Genomic DNA, 18,031 nt, shown 5'->3' on the forward strand with positions numbered 1-18,031 from the left:
TGCCTCACCATTAAAAATTTCAGAGGACCCACAGTAAGATATTCGTAATCTTAATTTGTCATCAAACCTGTTGATAATATCAAACAGAAATGGGTGAAATGAAAATACAAATATAAACTTGATCCAAAACTTTTGTGGCCCACAAAAAAAAGCTTTTAATTGACATTCCAATGGTGTGGTCCACCTAAGATTTGGATCTTCTATCGCGTCCTAAAATAAGATGGGAAACCATATGGACGGCGTGGATATTAAAAAAAAAAAAAAAAAAAACCACCAAAGGTGGGTCCAACATGGTTAGGGTAACGCCCTCTAAGGTGTTAACCGTGTAACGGCTAATCCACTCCCACGTCACCCTCTGTTCTCGATCCCGACTCACGACGTTGAAGGAAGCGGATTGCGTACTGAGGAACCCTAAGCATACTGAGTAAACTATGTGAGACTCACCATGACGTATTTATTTTATCCACTCGGTCCATTCATTTTATAATTTAATTTTATTGTATGATTACAAAAATCAAGCACATAAAATTCTCAAATGCGCCACACCACAAGAAATAGTGTGAATTAAACATCTACCATTAAAAAGTACTTCAGGTCGACGGAAGTTTTGGATCAAGCTGATATTTGTGTTTTCCCTTCATGCATGTACTTCTGATATTATGAACAGGTGGGATAACAAATAAACATCACTATGGGCCCTATCAGAATTTCAACGGTTGAAATCATTATTCCCACTGTTTCCTGTGGCATGGCCAACTTGAGATTTGTATATATTACAATTTACCGTAAAAGCGTCCTGAGTGGCTCAGTAGGCAATCCGATTTTGACGTGGAACTGGATCGAACTCGATCAAGTATAAGTCGACCCGAGCATTGGATTGGCTGGTGTATCACACACCACCAATGTAGCTGATGTGGGTACGTGTCGTACAGATATTCCTCTAGCTCCGAGTTGTTGGAACGATTCAAAGGATATCAAAGTTACATGGGCCACGTAATGATTTGTTTATTATGTCCACCCGTTCAGCCATTTGACGAAATCATTTTAGATCGTGAGACCAAAAATACGTCATAACCAAAGCTTAAGTGGACCACACCAAAATCAACATTGAAGACAACAATTCTCAATGTTAAAATGTTCGTAAGGCCATTATAATGTTTATTTTCCATCGAATCTGTTCATAAGGTCACGCATAGAAGGACGAAGGGAAAAAACAAATATTAGATTGATCTAAAACTTTCATGACCTTCAAAATCGTTTCAATGGCAGACGTTTAATCCCCTACTACGTTTTGTGGTGTGGCCTACTTGATATTTGGATCTATCTTATTTTTTGGTTCAAGCCTTATGAGGAGCTTGCCAAATGGATGGACAGTTTAAATATAACGGATACCTCATCACGGGACTCGACCTCAACACACCACCAACCTAGATGATGTGTCCACGTCACCAAGTTATATGAGTCTCCTCAAAATATGAGTTATATCCAAACCGTTAGTCTATTTGGCCAGCTCCTCATAAGGCTTGAGCCAAAAAAAAAATATAGATCTAAAAATCAAGTGGACCACATGGTAAAATGCAATGGGGGATTAAACGTCTACTATTGAAACTCTTTTGGGGTCACATAATTTTTAGATTAATATGATATTAGTTTTTTCTCTTTCATCCAAGTTTGTGTGACTATATGAATAGATTGGATGTAAAATAAGCGTTATGGTGGGCCCTAGGAATGTTTTAATAATAAGAATCATTGTCCCATTGATATTTGTGTAGTCCACTTGAGATTTGAGTATGACTCATTTTTTGGATCAAGATCTAAATTGATCATGTAAAATGGATGAACAGTATGGATATGATAAATACATCATTGTGGGGCCATGTAATTTTAATTTCCTTTGAACTGTTGGTACAACTCTAAAGTTGAGGAGCGCAAGCGCTCATCTTCACAGGACACTTACCCACACCAGTCAGGTTGGTGTCGTGTGGTACACAAGCATCCGCTTGGTGTACCATCTGACTAGTGTGAGCACGTATCATGCCAAGATGAGCGTAGCCACTCCTTGAGCAATGAGTCATGCAACTCGTTGTCAGCATGTTAGTACACCCCATTGTCAGTACACGTATCATGCTAACAGTGACGTGTGAACTGACAGTGGGATGTACTAACAAGCTAACAGTTAAATAAATTAAAATTAAAATTAAAAAAAATAATAAATAAATAAATCATTGGGACTCGGATTAATTGCATAGGGTATGACACATTGCGGAGCATTGGTACTGTGTCGACATGGCAAATTTATGTGGCACCCAACATGATATGTGTTATATCTACACCATTGGGCGGACGCAAAGTTTAAGTTGACCATCATTTTAGGGCATGAGTCCTACAATTGGGCGGATACAAAGTTCAAGTGGATCGACCACACTATAGGAAGCAGTGGGGATTGAATGCCTACCAATGAAAGCATCTCAAGGACCACGGAAATTTTGGATCGTGATGATATTTGTGATTTCCCTTCACCCAGGTCCGCAGGTGGATGGCAAATAAACATCATGGTGGGTATTAGGAAGGTTTCAAGGGTGGGGCATCATTGCCCCCCACATTCATGGTTGTTGATGGGCCAAGCCTGGCTCAGGCCTAAGATAACTCAGGCCCTGCGAGTTTCTTATGCACCCTATGGGGCCACCATGATGTCCGAGAGAATCCATTACGTTCATTACTTTCCCTGATGATGTTTATACATGAGCCCAAGAACAAGACATCCAAAACTTAAGAGGGCCACACAACAGGAAACATTGGGATTGGAAGCACCCATTGAAACCTTCGTGGCACCACTATAATGTTTATATTGCATCCTTGGATCCCTTCCATGGATCCCCAAAGTTTTCTATGGTAGGCTGTGGTGTGCCTCACTTGAGTTTTACATCTACCTCATTTTTGGGCTCATGTTTAAACTGGCAAAACTAATGGACAGACGGGAGACATCGCGGTGGGCCCCGCTACAGGAAGAGGGAGGGGGATGACTGCCTCCTGTCAACAGCCCTAGCTACATATGGACTAAGCATAATCAATCTTTTAGATAGGCCTGGCCCTATCAGTTCGAAAAACGGGCTTCAATCTAATGCAGGCCCAGCTACATTTGCCACCTACTTTTATAACCATTTCTCACTTCAAGAATGCAAAAAATTACAACATGAAATGAAGGGATCTTACCTCAATATCACTGTTCTTGATATTACAGAGCAAATGGAGATCGCAGCGACGAAAGGGACCGGAGAATTGCTCGATTGGGAAGATCTACAAAAAATGAAATATTCATGTAATGTTGCGAGTGAGGCAATCAGACTCGCACCGCCAGCTCAAGGAACTTTCAGGAAGGCCATTGCCGACATGTTGAGGTCGAGCACCATCTTTCTTAGGGGGATAACTATTCTAAATCTACGGAACTTCTCTTGACTCCTCACAGAGATGCCTCGAATCTACAAGGAAAAATAAGAAAATAAAATAATTCCAGAACAACCGTAAATTGATTGATGATTCCAATAAACGAGTTTACAGCCTTTTATAAAGGGATACTAAGCTTTAGAAGAAGTTTCGGAATCATACTATAACTAAAACTCCTAGAAATCACGACTTAACTTACTATTTATAGACAGTCGTGGTTCCTACTGGTGAGCATGGTTTTTGATAAGTGTCTTATTTAGCTAAACCATGATGTTCCCCTAAATGCTTTGTGTTGGACACAACTCCTAAAACCCATGAACAAAGAGTTACAATCAAATTAAAACTTACTAAAATAGTAGAAATGAAAATAAACAAGGATTTCTACCGTCGATCTGATGGAATGTCACAAATTCGGCATGAGGAACCTGACATAGCAGGGTTGGGTAGCTAAAGTAGCTCGTCCTACCCCAAAATCATACATGGTACGTCCCATAACTCATTCTGATTTGCGAGATGCATCCGTTTTTAAGTTCTGATAGTCCAGATCAACCCCGTCTCCGATCAGGCCTTTTCTGGTCTACATTGCCATGAAATTATCTGTGACCTGCTCTACATTAGATCTAAAGTTGAATGTGTGTGCATGACAAGAGACATCCATCAGGTGGGCCACAAAGGGTAGATGCTTTGGCCTAGAAATCATCTCAGCTCAATTATCAGGGGAGGCAACGAGCCGGGCGGCTCGATGACAACTCGGCTCCGGGGCCAAGCTCAGCCAGCCCGTTGGCCTGGTCCAATCTTCAAATGGGCTAAGCTATACAAAATGAATGAATGGTTTAACGATAGTCTGCGGGGGATTCCCATTCAATGTACATGCCTAATTTAAAGTCACTCAGATAAGCATCACGTTTCAAAAATATTAATCCCAACCATTGATATGATGGGACTTGTCATGGATGGAAGATACAAAAAATAATCTTAGATTAAACCATTTGAAACCTTTTATCATTATCATGTGTGGCCGGATGTGAACTAAGCTACTGATTTTAATTCATTTCTGCAGTTATATTGGACTCCGAATTCAACCCACAAGAACCCAGACTACTTTCCGGATCCGGACAAGTTCGACCCGTCGAGATTTGAAGGGGATGGGTCGAGTCCATACACTCATTATATGCCATTTGGAGGGGGCCACGAATGTGCCTCGGAAAAGGGTACGCTCGGCTAGAAATACTTGTATTTCTTCACAACGTCATCAAAACGTTCAGATGGGAGGTGATGTTTCCAAGTGAGAAGATAACAGTGGATCTGATGCCAATACCTGAGAAAGGACTTCCCATTCGCCTTCATCAGCACAAATCCTAGGGCCAGCATTGCTTCTATCTTCACATATGAACAGTCTTCGCATAATAAATGATCTACCTTTAACAAGCGAAGAGTCTTGGCATAGTCCTATTAATTATTCTAACAATTGAATGAAGTTTCTATGCGTGTGATAGCTTGGATTGATGTATGGGTAAGGTTGAATGATTTCCTGTTTCTCTCATTTACTTACTTTCTTTAACTCCCTTTCTTTCCTTGGTAGAGAATAGTGTTATTAGTAAAGACTTGGGTGTTTCGCCAAAGAAATTATAGTTCGAAATGAATAAGGATGAAGAGTATTTATAGATGAAAAAGTTAAAGGGGTGAGGTGTCTTCTAATTGGCCATTAGACACAAGGTACTTCTTGATTGGTTGGATAAGTGCTAAAACTTATAATTTTCTTAATACTTGAGGGAAAATTATAATTCTACTAGCCAATGACAATATATACTAATGTAGATACAACTGACCTAGAGATCTTAGATATTTGTGTGCAGCTATTGGGTGATTATAGTTGACTTTTGTCAAGTAGGGGTAATTTGACGTACTCGTATTTTCTAAATTCAGGCCGCTCTGTGGTGATCACCAAGTGTCTAATAGTGGGCTCCAAAAAAAGAGACGGTCACTAGCACGAATTTTTGTACTATGGCCTTTTTCTTTTGATCTTATTATTATTATTATAATAAAGGGTTTAGATAATTCTGTAATGTCTTTATGTTACTTTGGATTGGGCTATGTAGTTTTTTAGGCCTGTAGTAAATTACTAATCAAGATTTCTAGATTATTGGTTTCCTAGCTAAGTGTTTGGATGTTTGAGTTTACGATCAATTCCAGATCATGATCGAATGCAAAGTTTATTAGGGTGGAATGTTTACATTTGCATATAAGATTTACCTATCCATCGAATAGTTCCAGCCATTGACATAGGAAAGGACGTAATGAGGTTGATCACCGTCCTCCTATATTGCTAAATACCTTGAATCCACAGGGTGCTCTTGAATCCACAAGAGAATTTCAAATCCATGAGAAGAAATAAATCATTTTTAAGAAGTTTTAATTGATAGATTTGGAAGTACTATACTGTATAAAGCATGTCTTTGTTTGTCAAATTTTGTTTAGACAAAACAGCTTATGGAGTGGTCTGTCTAATGTGGATCAAGATGGAAAGTTCAAGACCTTACTTCAAGTGAAGATAGTTCAAAATCTACTAAGTTTAAGACTCTACTAAAGTTTAAGTCATGAAGTAGATTAAGATGGAAAGTTCAAGCTTTACTAAGTTCAAGTCTTACTACACTTCGACTAGAAGATCAAGCTCCATCTTCAACTATAAGTTCTATTGAAGAATTAAGTAGAAGAACAAGTTCCATAAAGTTCAATCATCTCATCTACTTCAATGTTCAGTCTTTTCAAGTATAACAGACCCTAGAAAGACCTTAGGCTTAGGTTCTTTTAAGATACAAACTTATATAGGTTTTTATACTTATGTTAGGCTATAGTTCGACTAGTTTAGACTTAGGTTCGACTAGTTTAAGTTGTGGCTCGACCAGTCCAAGTTTGAATTCAGAAAAATGAATTTTTCCGTTACTTTCTCGACCAGTCGAGAAGGCTACTCAACCAGTCGAAGAGAGGTCTTCGACCAGTCGAGGGGTGCTCAACTTAAAGTCTAGCAACTATATTTTGGCACCCTCGACTAGTCGAAGCTCTTGCTTGACCATTCGAAGCCCTTGCTCGACTAGTCGAGCAGGGCCCTCAACCAGTCGAGCAGGGCCTTTGACCAATCGAAGTTTTCTTTTATCCGATCGCGCTTAAAATTTGAAAATTTGTTAATTAGTCCTTAGATGAGTCGAAGCAACAACTTTTCAGCCTATAAATGGAGGCCTTCTCTCAATCCAAAATTACTAATCCAAGATGATAAAAGCCTTCATCAAGAGAGAGAGAGAGAGAGAGAAAGAAGTCCCCATTGTTGTCAAGCTATTGCATGATATTTATAATATTTCTTTAATAGCTTTTCGTTTCAATTCCTAGATCTCATATTTTATGAATCTTATTCTATAAAGAGAGTAGATACTCTTCTTTAAGATCTTGAGGAATTTAAACAAGTAGCCTTTGGTTTGAATCTATTTAAAATCAATCTAGAACCTAGAACCCTTGTTTATATGACTGGACATTAAGCAATCTACTTCAAGAGAAGCGGTTCTACAGGCTATATCAAGAGATACGTCTTTAAGGTGAAGATAAGTATATTCCATCTTTTGTATTTTGGTTTTATTGAAATAGCCAGAAAATCTCTTATATTGGTTTTTCTAAGATAGCCAGAAAATCTTAGTGAGAGGTTTTTTTTTTTTTGTGACAGCCCTTTAAAATCACAACTGTATCAAGTTTTAAGGTGACCTAGTGAAAACCTTGTTTTTAGTGAAAGTCAATATCACATGAATAGTAATTATTGGGAGTGGAGTAGGTGTGGCTATTTGAGAACAGTTGTTGTACACATCGAACCACTATAATTCTTAGTGTTATGGTGAATGTTTACCTTTTGCATATGTGAAAATTGTTGTAATTTTATTTATGCAAAAGTAGTGAATGTTTTTAATAGATAGCTTTATTTTCTCTTGCTTGGTTTGAGATCTTGATCCTTACAATCGTTCGTGAAATAAGGTTGTCTTACCTAAACTTTGTTTTGGGTGTAGATTGTCCTACAAATTAGTTTGAATCAATTTTTCAATACTAGTGTAATTGAGTTTTTTGATTTATTTATTATTTCAGCATTTTAATTTTTATTTAGCATAGTCCTATTATTGTTAAGCTCACCTTTTTCATAAATTGAATGAATAATAAAAATGAGTTTAACACCCTTTAAATAATCCTAAACAAATCCTAAAAACGTAATCAATCACATAAGAAAATAAATTCCAAAGAACGTATAAATTTCCATCGTCTGTCGACCAATCGAGTCGACAGGTCGAAACAACTAAAAAGTGTTTAGATATTTAAATCAGAAATTCTGTTTTCGACATATTAACCCGTTTTGTCGATTTGTCGAATAATATTTTGACTTGTCGAACAAACTTGTACACAGTATTTTGACTTGTTGAACAGACCTATTAACAATATTTAGACCTGTCTAAACTGGCAGAAATCAGCCAGTAAACAATCTGGAATTTCAGGAGGAATTTCAACCCATTGACCACAAAGGTCGATCAGTCGAACTATGTTGAGTTCTTTTCGATTTCTCATTGAGCTTCTTCTAGTCCATGTGCATTAGGAACATGCTTGATCCTCGTCCTACATTAAACCTCTCCACTTGAAAAAAAAAAAACTCATCCCCGAGTTTGGTTCACGATACGTGTTCAACTTTCTCGAGTTCTTTAACGGACTTGGCTCACAATATGTACTTCGGGTGGCGGCATTTATTAGTATCTTACTTGTACTGTTCAGTAGGATTCTTTAATTTTTCCTAGTATCAGCATGAATATTAGCTACCCGAATTGCCATATTCTCCACCGCAACACTTGTTCCAAGTAGTTTAGGCAATAAAAACATGTCAAGTGCATGTTTAGGAACTTGGGCATACACAATCTCAAATTGGGCCTGGTCAGTTGTCAGGCCCATGTCCTAGTGTCCATTTCGTTCCATAGGATCCCGCAGTCCTCCTCGTCGAATTTTAGTGACCCGCGACCCATAGATTTCATTTGCGCGTGACCTTAAATCATGCCTTGTCAACCCGAGTCGACTCGGCCCAAGACCTGCGTCATTGCGACTGTGCCATCACCACGGTTCCTACGTCGTGTCTCGTGCGCCGATCCGACGTCTAGATAATGAGATGTGGGCCGCGCATAATCATAACCGTGGACCGCACGTTGCGGGACCCACCTAACCCATGACATATTTTCCTAGGTCATTATGAGGATGACATCACCCCTACACCTAGCCACCCTACCACCCTACTCCATAGCCCCATGCCTCTTACAAGGCAATGATGAGTTTAGCCATGCCTCTCTTACAAGCAATGATCACCCTACCCTACCTATGAGAGAGAAAACTTACTACCCTACCCCTCTCTCTCCTTCAACTCTCTCTTTCCCTCTCATTCTCTCCATTTTCTCCATTGCTAGCAATCCCAAGCTCCCCAAAAAAAATCCAGCCACATCCCAAGCTCATTTCCTCCAATCCAACCCTCAAAAATCAATCTCAACCCTTCAATCACACCCCTTGGAGCATTGGAAACTATTGGTGGAAGAAGGAGTTTAAGAATCCTAGGTGGGTGCATCTTAGGTGTAGTTTCTTTCATTTTCTCCATGGATCTTCATTCTATTCTTGCTTGAGGGCATGTAGGGCTCACCAATCAATGGTGGAGATCCTATTTTACCCCCTAGGTGTGGCCAATGGCCCACCTTGGTTGCATGCATAAGCCATGATGGAGCCATCCTCCATGGACCCCATCATGATGTATTATTTCGTCTAGTTCATTGATGGGTCATCTAGACCCTTGAATTTGCATGGTGGGGATGGCATCCCCACCTCAGATTTTCTATTATAGGGCTCATGCATGCATAAGACCCTTATGATGATCATGATGTATGGTTTAGATCTTTTGAGGGGCCCATAGTGGCGGGGTCCCCTCCCTTTGGCTAGTCTTTCTTCTTCTTCTTCTTCTCCTTCCTCTCTCTCTCTCTTTATCTCTCTCTCTCTCTCTCTCTCTCTCTCATGGTGATCATAATGATGTGTGTGTGGCCTACCATGATGCACCCTACCATGAGCATGTGTTGTGATCCATGTCGTCCACGTGATGGGCCCATCTTTCTGGACTGTCCAGCAGACGGGCTTGCTGCCTGTCTGTCTGGATAGGCTTGCATGGAGGGAAAACATAAATATCAGCTTAATCTAAAGCCGGTAGGTCCCATATGTGTGGATCCACCTTTGATGTATGGGTTTCAACCATGCTGTTCGTCCATAGGTCCCACGTGGGGGACTATCATGATGTATGTGCATCAGATCCTCACTGTCCAGACCTCTGGATGGTGGGTCTGAACATGAGGTATATGTTATATCCCAACCGTCCATCCATTGGACGTGGACCCCACCAGGGCAGCTTGTGGGGCCCACCTTCACTTGATGTGTTGCATCCACACCGTCTAATCCATGGACGATGGATGTGGAATGGCTGGAGTACCCCACATAGCAGCAGCTGCTGCCCATGGACATCAGCAAGTTCAGTGGTCCCACCATGAGGTGTGGTTATATCCAGACCGTTCGCCCTTTTATGACGTGGGATCCACCCACACGTGCCACACGTGTGGGTGGGCCCACCTTGATGTATGAATTCCATATCCACATCGTTCAATGTTAGGACGGTGGGTCCCATTGCTAGTTGACATCGGCAAGCACTGTGGGCTACCATGACGTATGTATTTTCTACACACTGCCCATCTGTTTGCGGGGTGGACCCACCCCCACACGTGTCAGGTGGGACCCACCTTAATTTATGTATTTGTATCCACACCGTCCATTTAGACGGTGTGCTGAATGGGGCAAACCATGATGTATGTTTTTCTCCATGCCGTCCATCTATGTGGGGCCGACCTTGACGTATGGGTCTTATCCACACCGTCCAGCCCTTTAGATGGTGGGACCCGCCTCATGTATCTGTTGTGTATTCACGCTATCCATCTAGGTGGGGCCCGCTGCGATATATGTGTTTTATCCATCCTGTCCAGCCATGAATGGTGGGCCCACCTGCTGTGTAATCACAGCGCCCACCATGTTGTACATGTTTCATCTATGCCGTCCACTTATGCGGCCCACCTTGATGTGTGTATGGTAGGCACACTGTCCATCTGATGGGGCCCATTTGAAATGTGCAGGGCCCACCTCGATGTGTTGTATGTGAGGCCCGATCTGATGTGTATAAGGCCCATATGTGAGGCCCGATTTGATGTGTATGAGGCCCATATGTGAGGCCCAATCTGAGGTGTATAAGGCCCATATGATGAGGCTCGATGTGATTTATAAGGCCCATTTGGCGAGGCCCGATGTGATGCATATGTGGCCATGAGTGAAGCCCAGAATGATGTATTTAAGGCCCATGAGTGAGGCCCAAAGTGATGTATGCGAGGCCCATTGTGATGTATTTGTAGTCTATTTGGTGATGCCCATAGTGATGTATTTTTGGCCCATTTGATGAGGCCCGATGTGATATATTTTGGGCCCTTATGAGGCCATTATAATCTATGTCCGGCCCTTATGTGAGGCCATGGGCTCACTATATGTTAGGCTCTATGTGGGCCACTCCTTGGGAGCAATGTTGGTTAAATGTCCATATTGATGGGCAATGATCGTTAAATGTCCACATTGTGACCTTCCCTTAGGCCTTGTTAGGCCCATTCTCATCATTCTCTTAGTGGGTTAACCCAAACTATTGTGCCCCATTGTTGTTGCATGGTCCATCATCGTCGTACACAGATGGATCCGTGCTATCGGATTTGATATATCCATAGTTGAGGACCGATCCTTATGTTATGATATAGATTGGTTGTTCATCTATGGACCCCGCCTTGCATATGGGCGGATTATCGAGGCTAATTATCAATGCCGATTATGAGTATGTGATAGCATAACATCATGCTACATGCCTATACACATCATCTATATGTTTGTTATGAGATGTGGTTGACCATTGCATATGCCATTGGGCAAGTTGTTTATAGGACTCCCTGATAGGCGGAGTTGTCCCACATGAGTGCACGGTATGTGTAGGATTGATGCATGATTGGATGCGTGACTCATACATCTTACTTTGTGTGATTATGATTACTGTTTGCCCTAACGACATCAAGGCTATAGCCTTCACATGCATATCGTGAATGGCAGGTTTGGACACTGAAAATCTTCTCTCTACATGGTGCTCGAAGGATGTCCCTGGGTGAAAGTCCCTAAACATGACGGTACTGGAACATGCTATAACGTTGAGACCGAGTGGATGCATAAGCGCATGAGGGCCGAATACCATGAGGCCGCGTCTCCTACTATGTCGTGGTCAGTTAGAAGGGGGTGTGGCCTTACCCACCCAAGGGGAGCAGGCAATTACTAGGCTGAGTATGACCAGCTCGTAAATGGGTCCACTATCGACGTGCTGGATAGATATTGACTGACTATTGGTCAGGCAGATAGTGAGGTCTCTTCCGCTTGCATGGTTATGCGTCAAGTGTAGGGCAGCAATGTGGTGTATAGTGTATTAGACCCCGGTGATTATCTAGAGAGAACTGTATTGATATATGATGCTCCAAAGATGAGTTGGATTGATATGTGGATTGGTATGCTTAGGCTGCATCTTATGCATGACATTGGCTATATGGGCCTTGCATCGTATGGCCTTGGTGCGGCCGATAGCATTCATGCCTTGCATCGCATGGCCTTGGTGTGGCCGATAGCATTCATGCCTTGCATCGCATAGCCTTGGTACGGCTGATTGCATTCATGGACTTACCAGTTTATTCTACATTACTTTGATATTGCATTCTGAGCATGCTTATATTGCACACACACTTTCACCACCCTCTAAGCTTTCTATAAGCTTATGCAGGTGATGTCAGGCACAGCCGTAGCTTAGTAGGAGAAGGAGCGTGCAGTCGAGCTTCTAGAGATTTGTTATTATTATCATTGTATTTCCCTTTATGCGCATTGTAATTCAAAGTTTTTTATCATAGTGGATTTTGTGATAGAGTTCTAGTTATTGTTCATGGGTTATGCCTTTGGTTATGCTTATTACAAGCCAAATGTACGTTGAAAATCCTCCTTATAGGATCCTAGGATTGGAACCTGGTATATGGGTGCCGGGAGCTAAGAATGGGGTACTGCAGAGGTTGTAAGTGCCGGATTCGGTGATTGAAAATTTTGTAAGCCTGATTTCTGAGTTTGGGGCGTGACAGGAGTTGGTATCAAAGTATAACTTGGGAATAACTTAGGACAACATCACATATCTATTGTGAGCTTAGGGTGAGCAGGTCCCAAGTGAGTAATCTTTCTGAATTGGTTCCTTAATGTCTGATCCTTTGAGGGTTCTCAAGGTTGATAGACGCCTTTGTTCTTTATTGTAGACCATGTTGCTTAGATGAGGCACACGAGGCACACAAGGCGCCCAAGGTACTCTAACGACCCAAGCGGCTCCCGCTCCACCACTTGAGGATCCTATTCCTCTGCCTGAGGTACACCTCCTACAGTCCCTATTCCCCCACCGGAGCCTCCTGTTCCTACGCCCAAGACCCATGCAAATCCTACGCCCCTGTGTGAGGCCAGGGCAGCCCCTACCATACTAGTTGGTGTAGAGCAGTTGCAGTAGATGCTTCATGCTATAACAGCTGCCCTCTAGGGGTATGGTATGCTCCCCGTGAAGACCCTAGAGCAGATAGAGCAGGAGCGCACCAGCACCTGGTTGAGAGAGTTCCTTCGACTCAATCCCCTGCGATTCTAGGGAGAGCCTGATCCAACCGCAGCAGATAGATGACACTCCCAAGTGAAGAAGATGTTTGAGACTATGATGTGCATGACCCAGCAGCGGGTCCCTTTGGCTGCATATTTATAAGGCTGAGCACTGGTGGACCTCCATCACCCATGCAGTAGGAGCTAACTTCGTCTGGACATGGGAGGACTTCGTTGACCGATTCGACCAACAATCCTTCCCCGACCACATTCGTCGGCAGTGAGCATGGGAGTTCGAGACCCTAGTACAGGGAGACATAATTGTGGCTCAGTACGCAGCCCGTTTCGTAGCGCTATCGAGGTTCACGTCGTACTTGGTTGATGATGAAGGGCGGAAGGCCTGCCATTTTGAGAACGGCTTGCGTTACGACCTCCAACGCCGTGTTATCAGACATGAGCTTCAGACCTTCAAGGAGGTAGTATGGAGGGCTCAGATTTATGAGGCTGATTGGGCCGGTACACAGGCTGATCACGATTGGAGGAGAGACCGGAAGAGACAAGCCCCCTCCAGTGGCCCCCATCAGTAACAACATTGACAACGCAGAGGCACACGACACGTCGAGCACCAGCGGCACCTCCACCACCACCCCAGAGGCCGTCTGTAGGGATGTGTTTTAAATGCGATGGAGTAGGGCACCGTATGCAAGATTGACCCCGCCCTCATCAGCAGCAGCAGTAGTTGAGAGCACCTCAGAAGCCTCCAAGTAGCAGCGACTGCAGCCACCTTCACCACAGAGGCCCCGCAGCGGCAACAGCAACAACACCCTCAGATGGGACATGCACCTCCCCATTCGGCTAAGGCTAGATTCTATGCAGCTCAATAGGATCGGCAGTGCTCTGGAGGAGTCATTAAGGGTATTCTTCCTGTCTTTGCATGCATTGCTCGAGTTCTGTTCAATTTTAGTGCATCTCATTCTTTCATATCCGAGGATTTTTGTCGTTCGAATGGATTGCCAACAGATTCTACCCGTGAGGGATTGACTGTATCGATGCCCTTGGGGAAGACTACAGTGTTAGGCCGATGTTGTTTGTCTTGCGCTGTCTTGGTTGAGGAAACTTTCTTGCCTACCGATTTGTTCATATTGTCGATGTTACAGTTCGACGTCATCCTATGTATGGATTAGCTTGCCGAGTACCATGTTGAGGGTCAAATATTGCATATCAGACCCAGTTATTGCCTGGATTTATAAACAAGGTACCATTTAATAGCCCATTTTAATCATATTTGTGTTGCAGGGCGTATTTACGAGCTTGGACTGGGAAAAGGTACTGAGAGCGTGGATTTAACATTCAGAATGCATCAAGGCAAGGGAAGGACTCCAAGGGACCAAGATCGACGGAATTACACGCCAGGGATCTGCAAAAATCGAGAAACTGAAACTCAAGCGGCTTGGAAGATGTCCAGAAAGCAAGATCACAGGCTTCCCTCCATTCTTTCAACTCAAAACTTCATACATGGCCTGAGGACCATAAACAAACCGTACATGTCGAATATCAGCTCCCGGATCCCTGTGGAAGTGGCTCAATAGACACTTTAGCCACTAAAATCGTGATTTAGGGCCCACTTGCTATCTGGATGTGCCTCAACTTCGCTCTTCACGATTAAAAGGGTATGAGAAAAGAGATGAACGGAACAGATCTCGCATATACATCCAAGTAGACCCCACCTTGAGTGGCGTGCACATCCAGCGCACGCACACTCGCTGTGCACCGGAAGAACTAGACCTGTCAGCAGGCGCTGACCCGATCCATCTCCTCAACAGAGACAGCGCGCACCCATTGTTCATGTTGATGATCCAAACCGTCCAAGTACTTCAGGAGGTGGCCACGACCCTTACCTACATGGTATTTCGAGACCATGCAAGATTTTGCAAGATCCTACCTGTTAAACGTCAGATGGACGGCGGAGTAAGTAAGCTTGTGGACCACACCGATTTTTTCCAAAAAATACTCATTTCCGGAGGGTTTTTCATCCTGAACCTAGTGGACGGAATGGATTTCTCAAAATACATCACTGTGGGGCCCACCGACCATCACAGCACTCAAATGCGCAGGCTCTGTTTCGCAACAGAGCCTGCGGTGGATTCTTGTGGGCCACCCACTGAGGTGATCGGTTCAATCTGGACCGTCTAGTGGATTCCAAAGAGGCCTGTAACCATCACCTAGGTGGAAAAATTGCAAAAGACAGTTTGAGATCAGTTTGGATTGTTTAAACAGCGGACAGACAGCGGGAAAAGAAAACATCGGATCTCTGCATCTACCGCAAAACTTCTCCTGAAATTTCACCGTCTGAGCCAAGATTTCATGGAAAGTTCAATGGATGGATGGGATTTCCTGGCCAGTCCCGATCTTGGGCCGCACCAATCATCAGCGCAAAACAGGATGCGCAGTTACGTTCTGCGAATGTCTGAGAAAGCCGATAGCTGATCTTGTGTCCCAACAGCTCACTAATGCAAGATGAGCAGAGTCCCACCAGGAGTCTGCTGCGAATGGAGAGGAGCAGAGGCGGACGGCTGCATAAGAAGGAGATCAGTGCTCGTTTTGGGGACGTGTGGAGGAAGGAGGGTGGTTTCTGCTATCCACGGCTGGAGAGAGAGAGCAGGGACCGTGTTTTTTTGGAGGAGTTTGGCTGCTGTTGGGAACGTGGGAAGGAAAATGGATTGGCTGCTAGAGCGTGTGTGGCTGGAGGCAGGTGGACGTGTGAGAGAGAGAGGAACAGCGGCTGAAACGGTTCTCCTTCTTCCTCTTCTTTTTCTTCTTCTTCTTCTTTCTTTTAATTAGAATTTAGCCCATATCATGTGTAGCTAATCCTCTTAGCTAGGGCTAAGAGGTGAAGCCTGTAGCGAGATGGGAGACACTATTTCCTGCTTTTCATGAACTGAACTTGGTTTTGAGTTGATTATTAAAAGAATATTTACTCAGTCTTTAATGGTCTGTTGTGACTGAAATTACAATGGGTTTGCAATGGCTTTGAATATCTCTTTTTCTCTTTTGATGTTTATGACGTCAGGAGGCCCTGTTGTTCACCATCGTCTCCTAGGCATGGTTGGATGATAGTACTCTTCCTAACTTTCATATACTTTTGATTGGTTGGCAATTAGTTTAATCCCGTTATTTACTTTGTCTCCTGGGCATGGTAGGATGATGGAATCCATTCTAATTCATATACCTTTCATCTCTTGAAAACCAGATCAAGTAAGTTCAGTTTGAATCCTTGATGCAGGCATAAGATCTCCCTGATCTCTACTAGTGGATCCTCTGAATCCCTAGTTTTCCTTCCTCTGAATTACTTAAGTTTTAGATAATTATTCCACAAATTATTCCCTAAATTCTATTTGATTTAGATAGCATCTTAGTCTAGTTCTAGTTCTACTTGGTTTCAGATAACGTACAGGTATCAGTCCCTGTGGATTCGACCTCGGTCTTACCGAGTTTATTACTACATCACAACCCTATACTTGGGGAGTGAACAAGTTTTTGGCGCCGTTGCCGGGGACTGATGGTTACGATTCTCTGAAATTAATTGGTTTTAGGATTAGTTTAAGATTAGGATTTTATTAACTTTAGTTTTAGATTTTTATTTCTATTTGATTTTTAGAACTAACTTGTTTCCTGTTTTGTAGGATCCTGACATAAATTTCTAAATTGGTAATTCTTTCCTAAATTCTCTACTTTTTCTGTTTTTAGAATTAAGGTTTAAATCTTAGAAATTTTCTAATTCTAGTATCCTCTCATCTGTAGGAAATAGAAACTAAGTTATTTCTTAATTAACTTTCTACTTTTATTTTTAGTAACTTTCTAATCTTAGAATCTAATTTGTTTCCTAATTTATTTTTAAAATTTTTGTTTAGAAACTAACCTTCCTATTTTGTAGGCCTTTAAGATAGAAATCTCTAATTCGGTACCCTCTTTCTCTACTTCCTATTTTTCAGTTCTCTTTTAGTAATTTATTTTCTAGTTTAGGACTTTCCTAATTCATTTTAGAAGTTTTCCACTTTCTTTTAGAAATCAGTTTGCTGCTATCTTTCTTTTAAAGGATTGTTTTTCTCCTTTTTAGAATCTAACTTATTTTTGTTTTATTTTGCAGGTCCTTAACTTAGGAGCTTCAATTTGGTAATTCCTTTCCAACTCTCCCTCTCTTTCTTTCTAGATTTTCTTTTCCTTTCTTAGGATTAGGTTTTTAATTGAGGGCTGCGAGTGTTTTCATGCCCAAGTGGGCCCGTGACAACACTCGACGTCTCTTGACTGAAGGAGGATTGGTTGAGGGGTTGACTATCCATCGCAGGACTAGACACCGCTCGAAATCCCCTGAGTTAACTGAAGTTATGGCTGAAGACCAATCTCCTCTACTTCCACCAAGGGTGGAGGATACCCAAGATGAAAATGAGGTGCAACAGGCAACACTTTATGAGATTATCTACAACCGGCGGGAGTGAGTATGCCCTCATGCATGATTTTTCCTGAAAACACAGGACAAGTGGACATCAAGCCAGGAGTTATCCAACTCCTTCCCAAATTCCATGGACTTGAATCTGAAAGTCCATATTTACATTTGAAAGAGTTCGATGAGATAATAGCTACATTATGTTTTCCTAATGTATCTGAGGATACAATTAGGCTGAAACTCTTTCCTTTTTCCTTAAAAGAGAAAGCTAAGACATGGTTACATTCACTGCGTCCTAGATCCATTAGCACATGGAACGACATGCAGAGGAAATTCATAAAAAAATTCTTCCCACATCATAAAACGATT

General features: G+C 42.4%; 1 pseudogene; it reads left to right on the top strand.

Annotated features, from left to right (window-relative positions):
- The window catches only part of LOC131249605 (beta-amyrin 28-monooxygenase-like), a 31,788-nt pseudogene extending 17,892 nt beyond the window's left edge, over window positions 1-13,896 (top strand).
- The last annotated feature ends 4,135 nt before the right edge of the window (window positions 13,897-18,031 follow it).

This window comes from Magnolia sinica, chromosome 6, assembly GCF_029962835.1.
Source record: "Magnolia sinica isolate HGM2019 chromosome 6, MsV1, whole genome shotgun sequence".
Taxonomy (NCBI): domain Eukaryota; kingdom Viridiplantae; phylum Streptophyta; class Magnoliopsida; order Magnoliales; family Magnoliaceae; genus Magnolia; species Magnolia sinica.